Genomic DNA, 24,266 nt, shown 5'->3' with positions numbered 1-24,266 from the left:
CCCAAAAACATTTTCAGCCTGAAATGGGCATTAACCAGCATCCTAGACCACTGAAATTCCCAAATATATTTATGGCACGGAAAATGCATCCTACACCACTGAAAGTTCAGAACATGTTAGCAGCCCAAAAAAAGGCCTTAAAATGCATCTTAGGCTGCAAAAATGTTGAAAACTTTGGGGGCCCAAAAAAGGGGTTTACAGGCATCCTAGACCCCCTAAAGTCCAGAAAATGTTGGTTGCCCAAAAACGGTGTCAGAGAGCTCTGAATATCCCAAAAACATTTGCAGCCTGAAATGGGCATTAACCCGCATCCTAGACCACTGAAATTCCCAAAAATATTTATGGAAATAACATGCATCCTGCACCACTGAAAGTTCAGAATATGATAGCAGCCCAAAAAAGGCCTTAAAATGCATCTTAGGCTGCAAAAATGTTGAAAACTTTGGGGGCCCAAAAAAGGGGTTTACAGGCATCCTAGACCACCTAAAGTCCAGAAAAAGTTGGTGGCCCAAAAACTGTGTCAGAGAGCTCTGAATGTCCCAAAAACATTTGCAGCCTGAAATGGGCATTAACCCTCATCCTAGACCACTGAAATTCCCAAAAATATTTATGGCACGAAAAATGCATCCTACACCACTGAAAGTTCAGAATATGTTAGCAGCCCAAAAAAGGCCTTAATATGCATTTGAGGCTGCAAAAATGTTGAAAACTGTAGAGGCCCAAAAAGGGGGTTTACAGTCATCCTAGACCCCCTAAAGTCCAGAAAAAGTTGGTGGCCCAAAAACTGTGTCAGAGAGCTCTGAATGTCCCAAAAACATTTGCAGCCTGAAATGGGCATTAAACCGCATCCTAGACCACTGAAATTCCCAAAAAATATTTATGGCACGAAAAATGCATCCTGCAACGCTGAAAGTTCAGAATATGTTAGCAGCCCAAAAAAAGGCCTTAAAATGCATCTTAGGCTGCAAAAATGTTGAAAACTTTGGAGGCCCAAAAAAGGGGTTTACAGGCATCCTAGACCCCCTACAGTCCAGAAAATGTTGGTTGCCCAAAAACGGTGTCAGAGAGCTCTGAATGTCCCAAAAATATTTGCAGCCTGAAATGGGCATTAAACCGCATCCTAGACCACTGAAATTCCCAAAAATATTTATGGCACGAAAAATGCATGCTACACCACTGAAAGTTCAGAATATGTTAGCAGCCCAAAAAAGGCCTTAATATGCATTTTAGGCTGCAAAAATGTTGAAAACTTTAGAGGCCCAAAAAAGGGGTTTACAGTCATCCTAGACCCCCTAAAGTCCAGAAAAAGTTGGTGGCCCAAAAACTGTGTCAGAGAGCTCTGAATGTCCCAAAAACATTTGCAGCCTGAAATGGGCATTAACCCTCATCCTAGACCACTGAAATTCCCAAAAATATTTATGGCACGAAAAATGCATCCTACACCACTGAAAGTTCAGAATATGTTAGCAGCCCAAAAAAAGGCCTTAAAATGCATTTTAGGTTGCAAAAATGTTGAAAACTTTGGAGGCCCAAAAAAGGGGTTTACAGGCATCCTAGACCCCCTAAAGTCCAGAAAATGTTGGTTGCCCAAAAACGGTGTCAGAGAGCTCTGAATATCCCAAAAACATTTGCAGCCTGAAATGGGCATTAACCCGCATCCTAGACCACTGAAATTCCCAAAAATATTTATGGAAATAACATGTATCCTGCACCACTGAAAGTTCAGAATGTGATAGCAGCCCATAAAAGGCCTTAAAATGCATCTTAGGCTGCAAAAATGTTGAAAACTTTGGAGGCCCAAAAAAGGGGTTTGCAGGCATCCTAGACCCCCTAATGTCCAGAAAATGTTGGATGCCCAAAAACGGTGTCAGAGAGCTCTGAATATCCCAAAAACATTTGTAGCCCATAAGGGGCATTAACACGTATCCTAGACCACTGAAATTCCCAAAAATATTTATGGCACGAAAAATGCATCCTACACCACTGAAAGTTCAGAATATGTTAGCAGCCCAAAAAAGGCCTTAATATGCATCTTAGGCTGCAAAAATGTTGAAAACTTTGGAGGCCCAAAAAAGGGGTTTACAGGCATCCTAGACCCCCTAAAGTCCAGAAAATGTTGGTTGCCCAAAAACGGTGTCAGAGAGCTCTGAATATCCCAAAAACATTTGCAGCCTGAAATGGGCATTAACCCGCATCCTAGACCACTGAAATTCCCAAAAATATTTATGGAAATAACATGCATCCTGCACCACTGAAAGTTCAGAATATGATAGCAGCCCAAAAAAGGCCTTAAAATGCATCTTAGGCTGCAAAAATGTTGAAAACTTTGGAGGCCCAAAAAAGGGGTTTGCAGGCATCCTAGACCCCCTAATGTCCAGAAAATGTTGGATGCCCAAAAACGGTGTCAGAGAGCTCTGAATATCCCAAAAACATTTGTAGCCCATAAGGGGCATTAACACGTATCCTAGACCACTGAAATTCCCAAAAATATTTATGGTACGAAAATTGCATCTTACACCCTGAAAGTTCAGAATATGTTAGAAGCCCAAAAAATGCCTTAAAATGCATTTTATGGCTGCAAAAATGTAGAAAACTTTGGAGGCCCAAAAAAGGGGTTTACAGGAATCCTAGACCCCCTAAAGTCCAGAAAATGTTGGTGGCCTAAAAACTGTGTCAAAAAGCTCTGAATGTCCCAAAAACATTTGCAGCCTGAAATGGGCATTAACCTGCATCCTTAACCACTGAAATTCCCAAAAATATTTATGGCAGGAAAAACGCATCCTACACCGCTGAAAGTTCAGAATATGTTAGCAGCCCAAAAAAGGCCATAACATGCATCTTAGGGCTGCAAAAATGTAGAAAACTTTGGAGGCCCAAAAAAGGGGTTTACAGACATCCTAGACCCCCTAAAGTCCAGAAAATGTTGGTGGCCCAAAAACGGTGTCAGAGAGCTCTGAATATCCCAAAAACATTTGCAGCCTGAAATGGGCATTCACCCGCATCCTAGACCACTGAAATTCCCAAATATATTTATGGCACGAAAAATGCATCCTGCACCGCTGAAAGTTCAGAATATGTTAGCAGCCCAAAAAAAGGCCTTAAAATGCATCTTAGGCTGCAAAAATGTTGAAAACTTTGGAGGCCCAAAAAAGGGGTTTACAGGCATCTTAGACCCCCTAAAGTCCAGAAAATGTTGGTTGCCCAAAAACTGTGCCAGAGAGCTCTGAATGTCCCAAAAACATTTGCAGCCTGAAATGGGCATTAACCCTCATCCTAGACCACTGAAATTCCCAAAAAATATTTATGGCACGAAAAATGCAACCTGCACCGCTGAAAGTTCAGAATATGTTAGCAGCCCACAAAAAGGCCTTAAAATGCATCTTAGGCTGCAAAAATGTTGAAAACTTTGGAGGCCCAAAAAAGGGGTTTACAGGCATCCTAGACCCCCTAAAGTCCAGAAAATGTTGGTTGCCCAAAAACGGTGTCAGAGAGCTCTGAATATCCCAAAAACATTTGCAGCCTGAAATGGGCATTAACCCGCATCCTAGACCACTGAAATTCCCAAAAATATTTATGGAAATAACATGCATCCTGCACCACTGAAAGTTCAGAATATGATAGCAGCCCAAAAAAGGCCTTAAAATGCATCTTAGGCTGCAAAAATGTTGAAAACTTTGGAGGCCCAAAAAAGGGGTTTGCAGGCATCCTAGACCCCCTAATGTCCAGAAAATGTTGGATGCCCAAAAACGGTGTCAGAGAGCTCTGAATATCCCAAAAACATTTGTAGCCCATAAGGGGCATTAACACGTATCCTAGACCACTGAAATTCCCAAAAATATTTATGGTACGAAAATTGCATCTTACACCCTGAAAGTTCAGAATATGTTAGAAGCCCAAAAAATGCCTTAAAATGCATTTTATGGCTGCAAAAATGTAGAAAACTTTGGAGGCCCAAAAAAGGGGTTTACAGGCATCCTAGACCCCCTAAAGTCCAGAAAATGTTGGTGGCCTAAAAACTGTGTCAAAAAGCTCTGAATGTCCCAAAAACATTTGCAGCCTGAAATGGGCATTAACCCGCATCCTTAACCACTGAAATTCCCAAAAATATTTATGGCAGGAAAAACGCATCCTACACCGCTGAAAGTTCAGAATATGTTAGCAGCCCAAAAAAGGCCTTAAAATGCATCTTAGGCTGCAAAAATGTTGAAAACTTTGGAGGCCCAAAAAAGGGGTTTACAGACATCCTAGACCCCCTAAAGTCCAGAAAATGTTGGTGGCCCAAAAACGGTGTCAGAGAGCTCTGAATATCCCAAAAACATTTACAGCCTGAAATGGGCATTCACCCGCATCCTAGACCACTGAAATTCCCAAATATATTTATGGCACGAAAAATGCATCCTGCACCGCTGAAAGTTCAGAATATGTTAGCAGCCCAAAAAAAGGCCTTAAAATGCATCTTAGGCTGCAAAAATGTTGAAAACTTTGGAGGCCCAAAAAAGGGGTTTACAGGCATCCTAGACCCCCTAAAGTCCAGAAAATGTTGGTTGCCCAAAAACGGTGTCAGAGAGCTCTGAATGTCCCAAAAATATTTGCAGCCTGAAATGGGCATTAAACCGCATCCTAGACCACTGAAATTCCCAAAAATATTCATGGCACGAAAAATGCATCCTACACCGCTGAAAGTTCAGAATATGTTAGCAGCCCAAAAAAGGCCTTAAAATGCATCTTAGGCTGCAAAAATATTGAAAACTTTGGAGGTCCAAAAAAGGGGTTGACAGGCATCCTAGACCCCCTAAAGTCCAGAAAATCTTGGTTGCCCAAAAACGGTGTCAGAGAGCTCTGAATGTCCCAAAAATATTTGCAGCCTGAAATGGGCATTAACCTGCATCCTAGACCACTGAAATTCCGAAAAATAGATTTGGCACGGAAAATGCATCTTACACCACTGAAAGTTCAGAATATGTTAGCAGCCCAAAAAATGCCTTAAAATGCATCTTAGGCTGCAAAAATGTTGAAAACTTTGGAGGTCCAAAAAAGGGGTTTACAGGCATCCTAGACCCCCTAAAGTCCAGAAAATGTTGGTGGCCTAAAAACTGTGTCAGAAAGCTCTGAATGTCCCAAAAACATTTGCAGCCTGAAATGGGCATTAACCCGCATACTAGACCACTGAAATTCCCAAAAATATTTATGGCACGAAAAATGCATGCTACACCACTGAAAGTTCAGAATATGTTAGCAGCCCAAAAAAGGCCTTAATATGCATTTTAGGCTGCAAAAATGTTGAAAACTTTAGAGGCCCACAAAAGGGGTTTACAGCCATCCTACACCCCCTAAAGTCCAGAAAAAGTTGGTGGCCCAAAAACTGTGTCAGAGAGCTCTGAATGTCCCAAAAACATTTGCAGCCTGAAATGTGCATTAACCCTCATCCTAGACCACTGAAATTCCCAAAAATATTTATGGAAATAACATGCATCCTGCACCACTGAAAGTTCAGAATATGTTAGAAGCCCAAAAAATGCCTTAAAATGCATTTTATGGCTGCAAAAATGTAGAAAACTTTGGAGGCCCAAAAAAGGGGTTTACAGGCATCCTAGACCCCCTAAAGTCCAGAAAATGTTGGTGGCCTAAAAACTGTGTCAAAAAGCTCTGAATGTCCCAAAAACATTTGCAGCCTGAAATGGGCATTAACCCGCATCCTTAACCACTGAAATTCCCAAAAATATTTATGGCAGGAAAAACGCATCCTACACCGCTGAAAGTTCAGAATATGTTAGCAGCCCAAAAAAGGCCATAACATGCATCTTAGGGCTGCAAAAATGTAGAAAACTTTGGAGGCCCAAAAAAGGGGTTTACAGACATCCTAGACCCCCTAAAGTCCAGAAAATGTTGGTGGCCCAAAAACGGTGTCAGAGAGCTCTGAATATCCCAAAAACATTTGCAGCCTGAAATGGGCATTCACCCGCATCCTAGACCACTGAAATTCCCAAATATATTTATGGCACGAAAAATGCATCCTGCACCGCTGAAAGTTCAGAATATGTTAGCAGCCCAAAAAAAGGCCTTAAAATGCATCTTAGGCTGCAAAAATGTTGAAAACTTTGGAGGTTCAAAAAAGGGGTTTACAGGCATCCTAGACCCCCTAAAGTCCAGAAAATGTTGGTTGCCCAAAAACGGTGTCAGAGAGCTCTGAATGTCCCAAAAATATTTGCAGCCTGAAATGGGCATTAAACCGCATCCTAGACCACTGAAATTCCCAAAAATATTCATGGCACGAAAAATGCATCCTACACCGCTGAAAGTTCAGAATATGTTAGCAGCCCAAAAAAGGCCTTAAAATGCATCTTAGGCTGCAAAAATATTGAAAACTTTGGAGGTCCAAAAAAGGGGTTGACAGGCATCCTAGACCCCCTAAAGTCCAGAAAATCTTGGTTGCCCAAAAACGGTGTCAGAGAGCTCTGAATGTCCCAAAAATATTTGCAGCCTGAAATGGGCATTAACCTGCATCCTAGACCACTGAAATTCCGAAAAATAGATTTGGCACGGAAAATGCATCTTACACCACTGAAAGTTCAGAATATGTTAGCAGCCCAAAAAATGCCTTAAAATGCATCTTAGGCTGCAAAAATGTTGAAAACTTTGGAGGTCCAAAAAAGGGGTTTACAGGCATCCTAGACCCCCTAAAGTCCAGAAAATGTTGGTGGCCTAAAAACTGTGTCAGAAAGCTCTGAATGTCCCAAAAACATTTGCAGCCTGAAATGGGCATTAACCCGCATACTAGACCACTGAAATTCCCAAAAATATTTATGGCACGAAAAATGCATGCTACACCACTGAAAGTTCAGAATATGTTAGCAGCCCAAAAAAGGCCTTAATATGCATTTTAGGCTGCAAAAATGTTGAAAACTTTAGAGGCCCAAAAAAGGGGTTTACAGCCATCCTAGACCCCCTAAAGTCCAGAAAAAGTTGGTGGCCCAAAAACTGTGTCAGAGAGCTCTGAATGTCCCAAAAACATTTGCAGCCTGAAATGTGCATTAACCCTCATCCTAGACCACTGAAATTCCCAAAAATATTTATGGCACGAAAAATGCATCCTACACCACTGAAAGTTCAGAATATGTTAGCAGCCCAAAAAAGTCCTTAATATGCATTTTAGGCTGCAAAAATGTTGAAAACTTTAGAGGCCCAAAAAAGGGGTTTACAGCCATCCTAGACCCCCTAAAGTCCAGAAAAAGTTGGTGGCCCAAAAACTGTGTCAGAGAGCTCTGAATGTCCCAAAAACATTTGCAGCCTGAAATGGGCATTAACCCTCATCCTAGACCACTGAAATTCCCAAAAATATTTATGGCACGAAAAATGCATCCTACACCACTGAAAGTTCAGAATATGTTAGCAGCCCAAAAAAGGCCTTAATATGCATTTTAGGCTGCAAAAATGTTGAAAACTTTAGAGGCCCAAAAAAGGGGTTTACAGTCATCCTAGACCCCCTAAAGTCCAGAAAAAGTTGATGGCCCAAAAACTGTGTCAGAGAGCTCTGAATGTCCCAAAAACATTTGCAGCCTGAAATGGGCATTAACCCTCATCCTAGACCACTGAAATTCCCAAAAAATATTTATGGCACGAAAAATGCATCCTGCACCGCTGAAAGTTCAGAATATGTTAGCAGCCCAAAAAAAGGCCTTAAAATGCGTCTTAGGTTGCAAAAATGTTGAAAACTTTGGAGGCCCAAAAAAGGGGTTTACAGGCATCCTAGACCCCCTAAAGTCCAGAAAATGTTGGTTGCCCAAAAACGGTGTCAGAGAGCTCTGAATATCCCAAAAACATTTGCAGCCTGAAATGGGCATTAACCCGCATCCTAGACCACTGAAATTCCCAAAAATATTTATGGAAATAACATGCATCCTGCACCACTGAAAGTTCAGAATGTGATAGCAGCCCAAAAAAGGCCTTAAAATGCATCTTAGGCTGCAAAAATGTTGAAAACTTTGGAGGCCCAAAAAAGGGGTTTGCAGGCATCCTAGACCCCCTAATGTCCAGAAAATGTTGGATGCCCAAAAACGGTGTCAGAGAGCTCTGAATATCCCAAAAACATTTGTAGCCCATAAGGGGCATTAACACGTATCCTAGACCACTGAAATTCCCAAATATATTTATGGCACGAAAAATGCATCCTGCACCGCTGAAAGTTCAGAATATGTTAGCAGCCCAAAAAAAGGCCTTAAAATGCATCTTAGGCTGCAAAAATGTTGAAAACTTTGGAGGCCCAAAAAAGGGGTTTACAGGCATCCTAGACCCCCTAAAGTCCAGAAAATGTTGGTTGCCCAAAAACGGTGTCAGAGAGCTCTGAATGTCCCAAAAATATTTGCAGCCTGAAATGGGCATTAAACCGCATCCTAGACCACTGAAATTCCCAAAAATATTCATGGCACGAAAAATGCATCCTACACCGCTGAAAGTTCAGAATATGTTAGCAGCCCAAAAAAGGCCTTAAAATGCATCTTAGGCTGCAAAAATATTGAAAACTTTGGAGGTCCAAAAAAGGGGTTGACAGGCATCCTAGACCCCCTAAAGTCCAGAAAATCTTGGTTGCCCAAAAACGGTGTCAGAGAGCTCTGAATGTCCCAAAAATATTTGCAGCCTGAAATGGGCATTAACCTGCATCCTAGACCACTGAAATTCCGAAAAATAGATTTGGCACGGAAAATGCATCTTACACCACTGAAAGTTCAGAATATGTTAGCAGCCCAAAAAATGCCTTAAAATGCATCTTAGGCTGCAAAAATGTTGAAAACTTTGGAGGTCCAAAAAAGGGGTTTACAGGCATCCTAGACCCCCTAAAGTCCAGAAAATGTTGGTGGCCTAAAAACTGTGTCAGAAAGCTCTGAATGTCCCAAAAACATTTGCAGCCTGAAATGGGCATTAACCCGCATACTAGACCACTGAAATTCCCAAAAATATTTATGGCACGAAAAATGCATGCTACACCACTGAAAGTTCAGAATATGTTAGCAGCCCAAAAAAGGCCTTAATATGCATTTTAGGCTGCAAAAATGTTGAAAACTTAAGAGGCCCAAAAAAGGGGTTTACAGCCATCCTAGACCCCCTAAAGTCCAGAAAAAGTTGGTGACCCAAAAACTGTGTCAGAGAGCTCTGAATGTCCCAAAAACATTTGCAGCCTGAAATGTGCATTAACCCTCATCCTAGACCACTGAAATTCCCAAAAATATTTATGGCACGAAAAATGCATCCTACACCACTGAAAGTTCAGAATATGTTAGCAGCCCAAAAAAGTCCTTAATATGCATTTTAGGCTGCAAAAATGTTGAAAACTTTAGAGGCCCAAAAAAGGGGTTTACAGCCATCCTAGACCCCCTAAAGTCCAGAAAAAGTTGGTGGCCCAAAAACTGTGTCAGAGAGCTCTGAATGTCCCAAAAACATTTGCAGCCTGAAATGGGCATTAACCCTCATCCTAGACCACTGAAATTCCCAAAAATATTTATGGCACGAAAAATGCATCCTACACCACTGAAAGTTCAGAATATGTTAGCAGCCCAAAAAAGGCCTTAATATGCATTTTAGGCTGCAAAAATGTTGAAAACTTTAGAGGCCCAAAAAAGGGGTTTACAGTCATCCTAGACCCCCTAAAGTCCAGAAAAAGTTGATGGCCCAAAAACTGTGTCAGAGAGCTCTGAATGTCCCAAAAACATTTGCAGCCTGAAATGGGCATTAACCCTCATCCTAGACCACTGAAATTCCCAAAAAATATTTATGGCACGAAAAATGCATCCTGCACCGCTGAAAGTTCAGAATATGTTAGCAGCCCAAAAAAAGGCCTTAAAATGCGTCTTAGGTTGCAAAAATGTTGAAAACTTTGGAGGCCGAAAAAAGGGGTTTACAGGCATCCTAGACCCCCTAAAGTCCAGAAAATGTTGGTTGCCCAAAAACGGTGTCAGAGAGCTCTGAATATCCCAAAAACATTTGCAGCCTGAAATGGGCATTAACCCGCATCCTAGACCACTGAAATTCCCAAAAATATTTATGGAAATAACATGCATCCTGCACCACTGAAAGTTCAGAATGTGATAGCAGCCCAAAAAAGGCCTTAAAATGCATCTTAGGCTGCAAAAATGTTGAAAACTTTGGAGGCCCAAAAAAGGGGTTTGCAGGCATCCTAGACCCCCTAATGTCCAGAAAATGTTGGATGCCCAAAAACGGTGTCAGAGAGCTCTGAATATCCCAAAAACATTTGTAGCCCATAAGGGGCATTAACACGTATCCTAGACCACTGAAATTCCCAAAAATATTTATGGCACGAAAAATGCATCCTACACCACTGAAAGTTCAGAATATGTTAGCAGCCCAAAAAAGGCCTTAATATGCATTTTAGGCTGCAAAAATGTTGAAAACTTTAGAGGCCCAAAAAAGGGGTTTACAGTCATCCTAGACCCCCTAAAGTCCAGAAAAAGTTGGTGGCCCAAAAACTGTGCCAGAGAGCTCTGAATGTCCCAAAAACATTTGCAGCCTGAAATGGGCATTAACCCTCATCCTAGACCACTGAAATTCCCAAAAAATATTTATGGCACGAAAAATGCAACCTGCACCGCTGAAAGTTCAGAATATGTTAGCAGCCCACAAAAAGGCCTTAAAATGCATCTTAGGCTGCAAAAATGTTGAAAACTTTGGAGGCCCAAAAAAGGGGTTTACAGGCATCCTAGACCCCCTAAAGTCCAGAAAATGTTGGTTGCCCAAAAACGGTGTCAGAGACCTCTGAATATCCCAAAAACATTTGCAGCCTGAAATGGGCATTAACCCGCATCCTAGACCACTGAAATTCCCAAAAATATTTATGGAAATAACATGCATCCTGCACCACTGAAAGTTCAGAATATGATAGCAGCCCAAAAAAGGCCTTAAAATGCATCTTAGGCTGCAAAAATGTTGAAAACTTTGGAGGCCCAAAAAAGGGGTTTGCAGGCATCCTAGACCCCCTAATGTCCAGAAAATGTTGGATGCCCAAAAACGGTGTCAGAGAGCTCTGAATATCCCAAAAACATTTGTAGCCCATAAGGGGCATTAACACGTATCCTAGACCACTGAAATTCCCAAAAATATTTATGGTACGAAAATTGCATCTTACACCACGAAAGTTCAGAATATGTTAGAAGCCCAAAAAATGCCTTAAAATGCATTTTATGGCTGCAAAAATGTAGAAAACTTTGGAGGCCCAAAAAAGGGGTTTACAGGCATCCTAGACCCCCTAAAGTCCAGAAAATGTTGGTGGCCTAAAAACTGTGTCAAAAAGCTCTGAATGTCCCAAAAACATTTGCAGCCTGAAATGGGCATTAACCCGCATCCTTAACCACTGAAATTCCCAAAAATATTTATGGCAGGAAAAACGCATCCTACACCGCTGAAAGTTCAGAATATGTTAGCAGCCCAAAAAAGGCCATAACATGCATCTTAGGGCTGCAAAAATGTAGAAAACTTTGGAGGCCCAAAAAAGGGGTTTACAGACATCCTAGACCCCCTAAAGTCCAGAAAATGTTGGTGGGCCAAAAACGGTGTCAGAGAGCTCTGAATATCCCAAAAACATTTGCAGCCTGAAATGGGCATTCACCCGCATCCTAGACCACTGAAATTCCCAAATATATTTATGGCACGAAAAATGCATCCTGCACCGCTGAAAGTTCAGAATATGTTAGCAGCCCAAAAAAAGGCCTTAAAATGCATCTTAGGCTGCAAAAATGTTGAAAACTTTGGAGGCCCAAAAAAGGGGTTTACAGGCATCCTAGACCCCCTAAAGTCCAGAAAATGTTGGTTGCCCAAAAACGGTGTCAGAGAGCTCTGAATGTCCCAAAAATATTTGCAGCCTGAAATGGGCATTAAACCGCATCCTAGACCACTGAAATTCCCAAAAATATTCATGGCACGAAAAATGCATCCTACACCGCTGAAAGTTCAGAATATGTTAGCAGCCCAAAAAAGGCCTTAAAATGCATCTTAGGCTGCAAAAATATTGAAAACTTTGGAGGTCCAAAAAAGGGGTTGACAGGCATCCTAGACCCCCTAAAGTCCAGAAAATCTTGGTTGCCCAAAAACGGTGTCAGAGAGCTCTGAATGTCCCAAAAATATTTGCAGCCTGAAATGGGCATTAACCTGCATCCTAGACCACTGAAATTCCGAAAAATAGATTTGGCACGGAAAATGCATCTTACACCACTGAAAGTTCAGAATATGTTAGCAGCCCAAAAAATGCCTTAAAATGCATCTTAGGCTGCAAAAATGTTGAAAACTTTGGAGGTCCAAAAAAGGGGTTTACAGGCATCCTAGACCCCCTAAAGTCCAGAAAATGTTGGTGGCCTAAAAAACTGTGTCAGAAAGCTCTGAATGTCCCAAAAACATTTGCAGCCTGAAATGGGCATTAACCCGCATACTAGACCACTGAAATTCCCAAAAATATTTATGGCACGAAAAATGCATGCTACACCACTGAAAGTTCAGAATATGTTAGCAGCCCAAAAAAGGCCTTAATATGCATTTTAGGCTGCAAAAATGTTGAAAACTTTAGAGGCCCAAAAAAGGGGTTTACAGCCATCCTAGACCCCCTAAAGTCCAGAAAAAGTTGGTGGCCCAAAAACTGTGTCAGAGAGCTCTGAATGTCCCAAAAACATTTGCAGCCTGAAATGTGCATTAACCCTCATCCTAGACCACTGAAATTCCCAAAAATATTTATGGCACGAAAAATGCATCCTACACCACTGAAAGTTCAGAATATGTTAGCAGCCCAAAAAAGTCCTTAATATGCATTTTAGGCTGCAAAAATGTTGAAAACTTTAGAGGCCCAAAAAAGGGGTTTACAGCCATCCTAGACCCCCTAAAGTCCAGAAAAAGTTGGTGGCCCAAAAACTGTGTCAGAGAGCTCTGAATGTCCCAAAAACATTTGCAGCCTGAAATGGGCATTAACCCTCATCCTAGACCACTGAAATTCCCAAAAATATTTATGGCACGAAAAATGCATCCTACACCACTGAAAGTTCAGAATATGTTAGCAGCCCAAAAAAGGCCTTAATATGCATTTTAGGCTGCAAAAATGTTGAAAACTTTAGAGGCCCAAAAAAGGGGTTTACAGTCATCCTAGACCCCCTAAAGTCCAGAAAAAGTTGATGGCCCAAAAACTGTGTCAGAGAGCTCTGAATGTCCCAAAAACATTTGCAGCCTGAAATGGGCATTAACCCTCATCCTAGACCACTGAAATTCCCAAAAAATATTTATGGCACGAAAAATGCATCCTGCACCGCTGAAAGTTCAGAATATGTTAGCAGCCCAAAAAAAGGCCTTAAAATGCGTCTTAGGTTGCAAAAATGTTGAAAACTTTGGAGGCCCAAAAAAGGGGTTTACAGGCATCCTAGACCCCCTAAAGTCCAGAAAATGTTGGTTGCCCAAAAACGGTGTCAGAGAGCTCTGAATATCCCAAAAACATTTGCAGCCTGAAATGGGCATTAACCCGCATCCTAGACCACTGAAATTCCCAAAAATATTTATGGAAATAACATGCATCCTGCACCACTGAAAGTTCAGAATGTGATAGCAGCCCAAAAAAGGCCTTAAAATGCATCTTAGGCTGCAAAAATGTTGAAAACTTTGGAGGCCCAAAAAAGGGGTTTGCAGGCATCCTAGACCCCCTAATGTCCAGAAAATGTTGGATGCCCAAAAACGGTGTCAGAGAGCTCTGAATATCCCAAAAACATTTGTAGCCCATAAGGGGCATTAACACGTATCCTAGACCACTGAAATTCCCAAAAATATTTATGGCACGAAAAATGCATCCTACACCACTGAAAGTTCAGAATATGTTAGCAGCCCAAAAAAGGCCTTAATATGCATTTTAGGCTGCAAAAATGTTGAAAACTTTAGAGGCCCAAAAAAGGGGTTTACAGTCATCCTAGACCCCCTAAAGTCCAGAAAAAGTTGGTGGCCCAAAAACTGTGCCAGAGAGCTCTGAATGTCCCAAAAACATTTGCAGCCTGAAATGGGCATTAACCCTCATCCTAGACCACTGAAATTCCCAAAAAATATTTATGGCACGAAAAATGCAACCTGCACCGCTGAAAGTTCAGAATATGTTAGCAGCCCACAAAAAGGCCTTAAAATGCATCTTAGGCTGCAAAAATGTTGAAAACTTTGGAGGCCCAAAAAAGGGGTTTACAGGCATCCTAGACCCCCTAAAGTCCAGAAAATGTTGGTTGCCCAAAAACGGTGTCAGAGAGCTCTGAATATCCCAAAAACATTTGCAGCCTGAAATGGGCATTAACCCGCATCCTAGACCACTGAAATTCCCAAAAATATTTATGGAAATAACATGCATCCTGCACCACTGAAAGTTCAGAATATGATAGCAGCCCAAAAAAGGCCTTAAAATGCATCTTAGGCTGCAAAAATGTTGAAAACTTTGGAGGCCCAAAAAAGGGGTTTGCAGGCATCCTAGACCCCCTAATGTCCAGAAAATGTTGGATGCCCAAAAACGGTGTCAGAGAGCTCTGAATATCCCAAAAACATTTGTAGCCCATAAGGGGCATTAACACGTATCCTAGACCACTGAAATTCCCAAAAATATTTATGGTACGAAAATTGCATCTTACACCCTGAAAGTTCAGAATATGTTAGAAGCCCAAAAAATGCCTTAAAATGCATTTTATGGCTGCAAAAATGTAGAAAACTTTGGAGGCCCAAAAAAGGGGTTTACAGGCATCCTAGACCCCCTAAAGTCCAGAAAATGTTGGTGGCCTAAAAACTGTGTCAAAAAGCTCTGAATGTCCCAAAAACATTTGCAACCTGAAATGGGCATTAACCCGCATCCTTAACCACTGAAATTCCCAAAAATATTTATGGCAGGAAAAACGCATCCTACACCGCTGAAAGTTCAGAATATGTTAGCAGCCCAAAAAAGGCCATAACATGCATCTTAGGGCTGCAAAAATGTAGAAAACTTTGGAGGCCCAAAAAAGGGGTTTACAGACATCCTAGACCCCCTAAAGTCCAGAAAATGTTGGTGGCCCAAAAACGGTGTCAGAGAGCTCTGAATATCCCAAAAACATTTGCAGCCTGAAATGGGCATTCACCCGCATCCTAGACCACTGAAATTCCCAAATATATTTATGGCACGAAAAATGCATCCTGCACCGCTGAAAGTTCAGAATATGTTAGCAGCCCAAAAAAAGGCCTTAAAATGCATCTTAGGCTGCAAAAATGTTGAAAACTTTGGAGGCCCAAAAAAGGGGTTTACAGGCATCCTAGACCCCCTAAAGTCTAGAAAATGTTGGTTGCCCAAAAACGGTGTCAGAGAGCTCTGAATGTCCCAAAAATATTTGCAGCCTGAAATGGGCATTAAACCGCATCCTAGACCACTGAAATTCCCAAAAATATTCATGGCACGAAAAATGCATCCTACACCGCTGAAAGTTCAGAATATGTTAGCAGCCCAAAAAAGGCCTTAAAATGCATCTTAGGCTGCAAAAATATTGAAAACTTTGGAGGTCCAAAAAAGGGGTTGACAGGCATCCTAGACCCCCTAAAGTCCAGAAAATCTTGGTTGCCCAAAAACGGTGTCAGAGAGCTCTGAATGTCCCAAAAATATTTGCAGCCTGAAATGGGCATTAACCTGCATCCTAGACCACTGAAATTCCGAAAAATAGATTTGGCACGGAAAATGCATCTTACACCACTGAAAGTTCAGAATATGTTAGCAGCCCAAAAAATGCCTTAAAATGCATCTTAGGCTGCAAAAATGTTGAAAACTTTGGAGGTCCAAAAAAGGGGTTTACAGGCATCCTAGACCCCCTAAAGTCCAGAAAATGTTGGTGGCCTAAAAACTGTGTCAGAAAGCTCTGAATGTCCCAAAAACATTTGCAGCCTGAAATGGGCATTAACCCGCATACTAGACCACTGAAATTCCCAAAAATATTTATGGCACGAAAAATGCATGCTACACCACTGAAAGTTCAGAATATGTTAGCAGCCCAAAAAAGGCCTTAATATGCATTTTAGGCTGCAAAAATGTTGAAAACTTTAGAGGCCCAAAAAAGGGGTTTACAGCCATCCTAGACCCCCTAAAGTCCAGAAAAAGTTGGTGGCCCAAAAACTGTGTCAGAGAGCTCTGAATGTCCCAAAAACATTTGCAGCCTGAAATGTGCATTAACCCTCATCCTAGACCACTGAAATTCCCAAAAATATTTATGGCACGAAAAATGCATCCTACACCACTGAAAGTTCAGAATATGTTAGCAGCCCAAAAAAGGCCTTAATATGCATTTTAGGCTGCAAAAATGTTGAAAACTTTAGAGGCCCAAAAAAGGGGTTTACAGTCATCCTGGACCCCCTAAAGTCCAGAAAAAGTTGATGGCCCAAAAACTGTGTCAGAGAGCTCTGAATGTCCCAAAAACATTTGCAGCCTGAAATGGGCATTAACCCTCATCCTAGACCACTGAAATTCCCAAAAAATATTTATGGCACGAAAAATGCATCCTGCACCGCTGAAAGTTCAGAATATGTTAGCAGCCCAAAAAAAGGCCTTAAAATGCGTCTTAGGTTGCAAAAATGTTGAAAACTTTGGAGGCCCAAAAAAGGGGTTTACAGGCATCCTAGACCCCCTAAAGTCCAGAAAATGTTGGTTGCCCAAAAACGGTGTCAGAGAGCTCTGAATATCCCAAAAACATTTGCAGCCTGAAATGGGCATTAACCCGCATCCTAGACCACTGAAATTCACAAAAATATTTATGGAAATAACATGCATCCTGCACCACTGAAAGTTCAGAATGTGATAGCAGCCCAAAAAAGGCCTTAAAATGCATCTTAGGCTGCAAAAATGTTGAAAACTTTGGAGGCCCAAAAAAGGGGTTTGCAGGCATCCTAGACCCCCTAATGTCCAGAAAATGTTGGATGCCCAAAAACGGTGTCAGAGAGCTCTGAATATCCCAAAAACATTTGTAGCCCATAAGGGGCATTAACACGTATCCTAGACCACTGAAATTCCCAAAAATATTTATGGCACGAAAAATGCATCCTACACCACTGAAAGTTCAGAATATGTTAGCAGCCCAAAAAAGGCCTTAATATGCATTTTAGGCTGCAAAAATGTTGAAAACTTTAGAGGCCCAAAAAAGGGGTTTACAGTCATCCTAGACCCCCTAAAGTCCAGAAAAAGTTGGTGGCCCAAAAACTGTGCCAGAGAGCTCTGAATGTCCCAAAAACATTTGCAGCCTGAAATGGGCATTAACCCTCATCCTAGTCCACTGAAATTCCCAAAAAATATTTATGGCACGAAAAATGCAACCTGCACCGCTGAAAGTTCAGAATATGTTAGCAGCCCACAAAAAGGCCTTAAAATGCATCTTAGGCTGCAAAAATGTTGAAAACTTTGGAGGCCCAAAAAAGGGGTTTACAGGCATCCTAGACCCCCTAAAGTCCAGAAAATGTTGGTTGCCCAAAAACGGTGTCAGAGAGCTCTGAATATCCCAAAAACATTTGCAGCCTGAAATGGGCATTAACCCGCATCCTAGACCACTGAAATTCCCAAAAATATTTATGGAAATAACATGCATCCTGCACCACTGAAAGTTCAGAATATGATAGCAGCCCAAAAAAGGCCTTAAAATGCATCTTAGGCTGCAAAAATGTTGAAAACTTTGGAGGCCCAAAAAAGGGGTTTGCAGGCATCCTAGACCCCCTAATGTCCAGAAAATGTTGGATGCCCAAAAACGGTGTCAGAGAGCTCTGAATATCCCAAAAACATTTGTAGCCCATAAGGGGCATTAACACGTATCCTAGACCACTGAAATTCCCAAAAATATTTATGGTACGAAAATTGCATCTTACACCCTGAAAGTTCAGAATATGTTAGAAGCCCAAAAAATGCCTTAAAATGCATTTTATGGCTGCAAAAATGTAGAAAACTTTGGAGGCCCAAAAAAGGGGTTTACAGGCATCGTAGACCCCCTAAAGTCCAGAAAATGTTGGTGGCCTAAAAACTGTGTCAAAAAGCTCTGAATGTCCCAAAAACATTTGCAGCCTGAAATGGGCATTAACCCGCATCCTTAACCACTGAAATTCCCAAAAATATTTATGGCAGGAAAAACGCATCCTACACCGCTGAAAGTTCAGAATATGTTAGCAGCCCAAAAAAGGCCATAACATGCATCTTAGGGCTGCAAAAATGTAGAAAACTTTGGAGGCCCAAAAAAGGGGTTTACAGACATCCTAGACCCCCTAAAGTCCAGAAAATGTTGGTGGCCCAAAAACGGTGTCAGAGAGCTCTGAATATCCCAAAAACATTTGCAGCCTGAAATGGGCATTCACCGGCATCCTAGACCACTGAAATTCCCAAATATATTTATGGCACGAAAAATGCATCCTGCACCGCTGAAAGTTCAGAATATGTTAGCAGCCCAAAAAAAGGCCTTAAAATGCATCTTAGGCTGCAAAAATGTTGAAAACTTTGGAGGCCCAAAAAAGGGGTTTACAGGCATCCTAGACCCCCTAAAGTCCAGAAAATGTTGGTTGCCCAAAAACGGTGTCAGAGAGCTCTGAATATCCCAAAAACATTTGCAGCCTGAAATGGGCATTAACCCGCATCCTAGACCACTGAAATTCCCAAAAATATTTATGGAAATAACATGCATCCTGCACCACTGAAAGTTCAGAATATGATAGCAGCCCAAAAAAGGCCTTAAAATGCATCTTAGGCTGCAAAAATGTTGAAAACTTTGGAGGCCCAAAAAAGGGGTTTGCAGGCATCCTAGACCCCCTAATGTCCAGAAAATGTTGGATGCCGAAAAACGGTGTCAGAGAGCTCTGAATATCCCAAAAACATTTGTAGCCCATAAGGGGCATTAACACGTATCCTAGACCACTGAAATTCCCAAAAATATTTATGGTACGAAAATTGCATCTTACACCCTGAAAGTTCAGAATATGTTAGAAGCCCAAAAAATGCCTTAAAATGCATTTTATGGCTGCAAAAATGTAGAAAACTTTGGAGGCCCAAAAAAGGGGTTTACAGGCATCCTAGACCCCCTAAAGTCCAGAAAATGTTGGTGGCCTAAAAACTGTGTCAAAAAGCTCTGAATGTCCCAAAAACATTTGCAGCCTGAAATGGGCATTAACCCGCATCCTTAACCACTGAAATTCCCAAAAATATTTATGGCAGGAAAAACGCATCCTACACCGCTGAAAGTTCAGAATATGTTAGCAGCCCAAAAAAGGCCATAACATGCATCTTAGGGCTGCAAAAATGTAGAAAACTTTGGAGGCCCAAAAAAGGGGTTTACAGACATCCTAGACCCCCTAAAGTCCAGAAAATGTTGGTGGCCCAAAAACGGTGTCAGAGAGCTCTGAATATCCCAAAAACATTTGCAGCCTGAAATGGGCATTCACCCGCATCCTAGACCACTGAAATTCCCAAATATATTTATGGCACGAAAAATGCATCCTGCACCGCTGAAAGTTCAGAATATGTTAGCAGCCCAAAAAAAGGCCTTAAAATGCATCTTAGGCTGCAAAAATGTTGAAAACTTTGGAGGCCCAAAAAAGGGGTTTACAGGCATCCTAGACCCCCTAAAGTCCAGAAAATGTTGGTTGCCCAAAAACGGTGTCAGAGAGCTCTGAATGTCCCAAAAATATTTGCAGCCTGAAATGGGCATTAAACCGCATCCTAGACCACTGAAATTCCCAAAAATATTCATGGCACGAAAAATGCATCCTACACCGCTGAAAGTTCAGAATATGTTAGCAGCCCAAAAAAGGCCTTAAAATGCATCTTAGGCTGCAAAAATATTGAAAACTTTGGAGGTCCAAAAAAGGGGTTGACAGGCATCCTAGACCCCCTAAAGTCCAGAAAATCTTGGTTGCCCAAAAACGGTGTCAGAGAGCTCTGAATGTCCCAAAAATATTTGCAGCCTGAAATGGGCATTAACCTGCATCCTAGACCACTGAAATTCCGAAAAATAGATTTGGCACGGAAAATGCATCTTACACCACTGAAAGTTCAGAATATGTTAGCAGCCCAAAAAATGCCTTAAAATGCATCTTAGGCTGCAAAAATGTTGAAAACTTTGGAGGTCCAAAAAAGGGGTTTACAGGCATCCTAGACCCCCTAAAGTCCAGAAAATGTTGGTGGCCTAAAAACTGTGTCAGAAAGCTCTGAATGTCCCAAAAACATTTGCAGCCTGAAATGGGCATTAACCCGCATACTAGACCACTGAAATTCCCAAAAATATTTATGGCACGAAAAATGCATGCTACACCACTGAAAGTTCAGAATATGTTAGCAGCCCAAAAAAGGCCTTAATATGCATTTTAGGCTGCAAAAATGTTGAAAACTTTAGAGGCCCAAAAAAGGGGTTTACAGCCATCCTAGACCCCCTAAAGTCCAGAAAAAGTTGGTGGCCCAAAAACTGTGTCAGAGAGCTCTGAATGTCCCAAAAACATTTGCAGCCTGAAATGTGCATTAACCCTCATCCTAGACCACTGAAATTCCCAAAAATATTTATGGCACGAAAAATGCATCCTACACCACTGAAAGTTCAGAATATGTTAGCAGCCCAAAAAAGTCCTTAATATGCATTTTAGGCTGCAAAAATGTTGAAAACTTTAGAGGCCCAAAAAAGGGGTTTACAGCCATCCTAGACCCCCTAAAGTCCAGAAAAAGTTGGTGGCCCAAAAACTGTGTCAGAGAGCTCTGAATGTCCCAAAAACATTTGCAGCCTGAAATGGGCATTAACCCTCATCCTAGACCACTGAAATTCCCAAAAATATTTATGGCACGAAAAATGCATCCTACACCACTGAAAGTTCAGAATATGTTAGCAGCCCAAAAAAGGCCTTAATATGCATTTTAGGCTGCAAAAATGTTGAAAACTTTAGAGGCCCAAAAAAGGGGTTTACAGTCATCCTAGACCCCCTAAAGTCCAGAAAAAGTTGATGGCCCAAAAACTGTGTCAGAGAGCTCTGAATGTCCCAAAAACATTTGCAGCCTGAAATGGGCATTAACCCTCATCCTAGACCACTGAAATTCCCAAAAAATATTTATGGCACGAAAAATGCATCCTGCACCGCTGAAAGTTCAGAATATGTTAGCAGCCCAAAAAAAGGCCTTAAAATGCGTCTTAGGTTGCAAAAATGTTGAAAACTTTGGAGGCCCAAAAAAGGGGTTTACAGGCATCCTAGACCCCCTAAAGTCCAGAAAATGTTGGTTGCCCAAAAACGGTGTCAGAGAGCTCTGAATATCCCAAAAACATTTGCAGCCTGAAATGGGCATTAACCCGCATCCTAGACCACTGAAATTCCCAAAAATATTTATGGAAATAACATGCATCCTGCACCACTGAAAGTTCAGAATGTGATAGCAGCCCAAAAAAGGCCTTAAAATGCATCTTAGGCTGCAAAAATGTTGAAAACTTTGGAGGCCCAAAAAAGGGGTTTGCAGGCATCCTAGACCCCCTAATGTCCAGAAAATGTTGGATGCCCAAAAACGGTGTCAGAGAGCTCTGAATATCCCAAAAACATTTGTAGCCCATAAGGGGCATTAACACGTATCCTAGACCACTGAAATTCCCAAAAATATTTATGGCACGAAAAATGCATCCTACACCACTGAAAGTTCAGAATATGTTAGCAGCCCAAAAAAGGCCTTAATATGCATTTTAGGCTGCAAAAATGTTGAAAACTTTAGAGGCCCAAAAAAGGGGTTTACAGTCATCCTAGACCCCCTAAAGTCCAGAAAAAGTTGGTGGCCCAAAAACTGTGCCAGAGAGCTCTGAATGTCCCAAAAACATTTGCAGCCTGAAATGGGCATTAACCCTCATCCTAGTCCACTGAAATTCCCAAAAAATATTTATGGCACGAAAAATGCAACCTGCACCGCTGAAAGTTCAGAATATGTTAGCAGCCCACAAAAAGGCCTTAAAATGCATCTTAGGCTGCAAAAATGTTGAAAACTTTGGAGGCCCAAAAAAGGGGTTTACAGGCATCCTAGACCCCCTAAAGTCCAGAAAATGTTGGTTGCCCAAAAACGGTGTCAGAGAGCTCTGAATATCCCAAAAACATTTGCAGCCTGAAATGGGCATTAACCCGCATCCTAGACCACTGAAATTCCCAAAAATATTTATGGAAATAACATGCATCCTGCACCACTGAAAGTTCAGAATATGATAGCAGCCCAAAAAAGGCCTTAAAATGCATCTTAGGCTGCAAAAATGTTGAAAACTTTGGAGGCCCAAAAAAGGGGTTTGCAGGCATCCTAGACCCCCTAATGTCCAGAAAATGTTGGATGCCCAAAAACGGTGTCAGAGAGCTCTGAATATCCCAAAAACATTTGTAGCCCATAAGGGGCATTAACACGTATCCTAGACCACTGAAATTCCCAAAAATATTTATGGTACGAAAATTGCATCTTACACCCTGAAAGTTCAGAATATGTTAGAAGCCCAAAAAATGCCTTAAAATGCATTTTATGGCTGCAAAAATGTAGAAAACTTTGGAGGCCCAAAAAAGGGGTTTACAGGCATCGTAGACCCCCTAAAGTCCAGAAAATGTTGGTGGCCTAAAAACTGTGTCAAAAAGCTCTGAATGTCCCAAAAACATTTGCAGCCTGAAATGGGCATTAACCCGCATCCTTAACCACTGAAATTCCCAAAAATATTTATGGCAGGAAAAACGCATCCTACACCGCTGAAAGTTCAGAATATGTTAGCAGCCCAAAAAAGGCCATAACATGCATCTTAGGGCTGCAAAAATGTAGAAAACTTTGGAGGCCCAAAAAAGGGGTTTACAGACATCCTAGACCCCCTAAAGTCCAGAAAATGTTGGTGGCCCAAAAACGGTGTCAGAGAGCTCTGAATATCCCAAAAACATTTGCAGCCTGAAATGGGCATTCACCGGCATCCTAGACCACTGAAATTCCCAAATATATTTATGGCACGAAAAATGCATCCTGCACCGCTGAAAGTTCAGAATATGTTAGCAGCCCAAAAAAAGGCCTTAAAATGCATCTTAGGCTGCAAAAATGTTGAAAACTTTGGAGGCCCAAAAAAGGGGTTTACAGGCATCCTAGACCCCCTAAAGTCCAGAAAATGTTGGTTGCCCAAAAACGGTGTCAGAGAGCTCTGAATGTCCCAAAAATATTTGCAGCCTGAAATGGGCATTAAACCGCATCCTAGACCACTGAAATTCCCAAAAATATTCATGGCACGAAAAATGCATCCTACACCGCTGAAAGTTCAGAATATGTTAGCAGCCCAAAAAAGGCCTTAAAATGCATCTTAGGCTGCAAAAATATTGAAAACTTTGGAGGTCCAAAAAAGGGGTTGACAGGCATCCTAGACCCCCTAAAGTCCAGAAAATCTTGGTTGCCCAAAAACGGTGTCAGAGAGCTCTGAATGTCCCAAAAATATTTGCAGCCTGAAATGGGCATTAACCTGCATCCTAGACCACTGAAATTCCGAAAAATAGATTTGGCACGGAAAATGCATCTTACACCACTGAAAGTTCAGAATATGTTAGCAGCCCAAAAAAGGCCTTAATATGCATTTTAGGCTGCAAAAATGTTGAAAACTTTAGAGGCCCAAAAAAGGGGTTTACAGCCATCCTAGACCCCCTAAAGTCCAGAAAAAGTTGGTGGCCCAAAAACTGTGTCAGAGAGCTCTGAATGTCCCAAAAACATTTGCAGCCTGAAATGTGCATTAACCCTCATCCTAGACCACTGAAATTCCCAAAAATATTTATGGCACGAAAAATGCATCCTACACCACTGAAAGTTCAGAATATGTTAGCAGCCCAAAAAAGTCCTTAATATGCATTTTAGGCTGCAAAAATGTTGAAAACTTTAGAGGCCCAAAAAAGGGGTTTACAGCCATCCTAGACCCCCTAAAGTCCAGAAAAAGTTGGTGGCCCAAAAACTGTGTCAGAGAGCTCTGAATGTCCCAAAAACATTTGCAGCCTGAAATGGGCATTAACCCTCATCCTAGACCACTGAAATTCCCAAAAATATTTATGGCACGAAAAATGCATCCTACACCACTGAAAGTTCAGAATATGTTAGCAGCCCAAAAAAGGCCTTAATATGCATTTTAGGCTGCAAAAATGTTGAAAACTTTAGAGGCCCAAAAAAGGGGTTTACAGTCATCCTAGACCCCCTAAAGTCCAGAAAAAGTTGATGGCCCAAAAACTGTGTCAGAGAGCTCTGAATGTCCCAAAAACATTTGCAGCCTGAAATGGGC

The sequence above is a fragment of the Ambystoma mexicanum genome, chromosome 12 (assembly GCF_040938575.1).
Source record: "Ambystoma mexicanum isolate Mex_15411 chromosome 12, UKY_AmexF1_1, whole genome shotgun sequence".
In the NCBI taxonomy this organism is placed as follows: Eukaryota; Metazoa; Chordata; class Amphibia; order Caudata; family Ambystomatidae; genus Ambystoma; species Ambystoma mexicanum.
The sequence above is the reverse complement of the archived record's forward strand: the minus strand, read 5'-3'. Positions refer to the sequence as shown.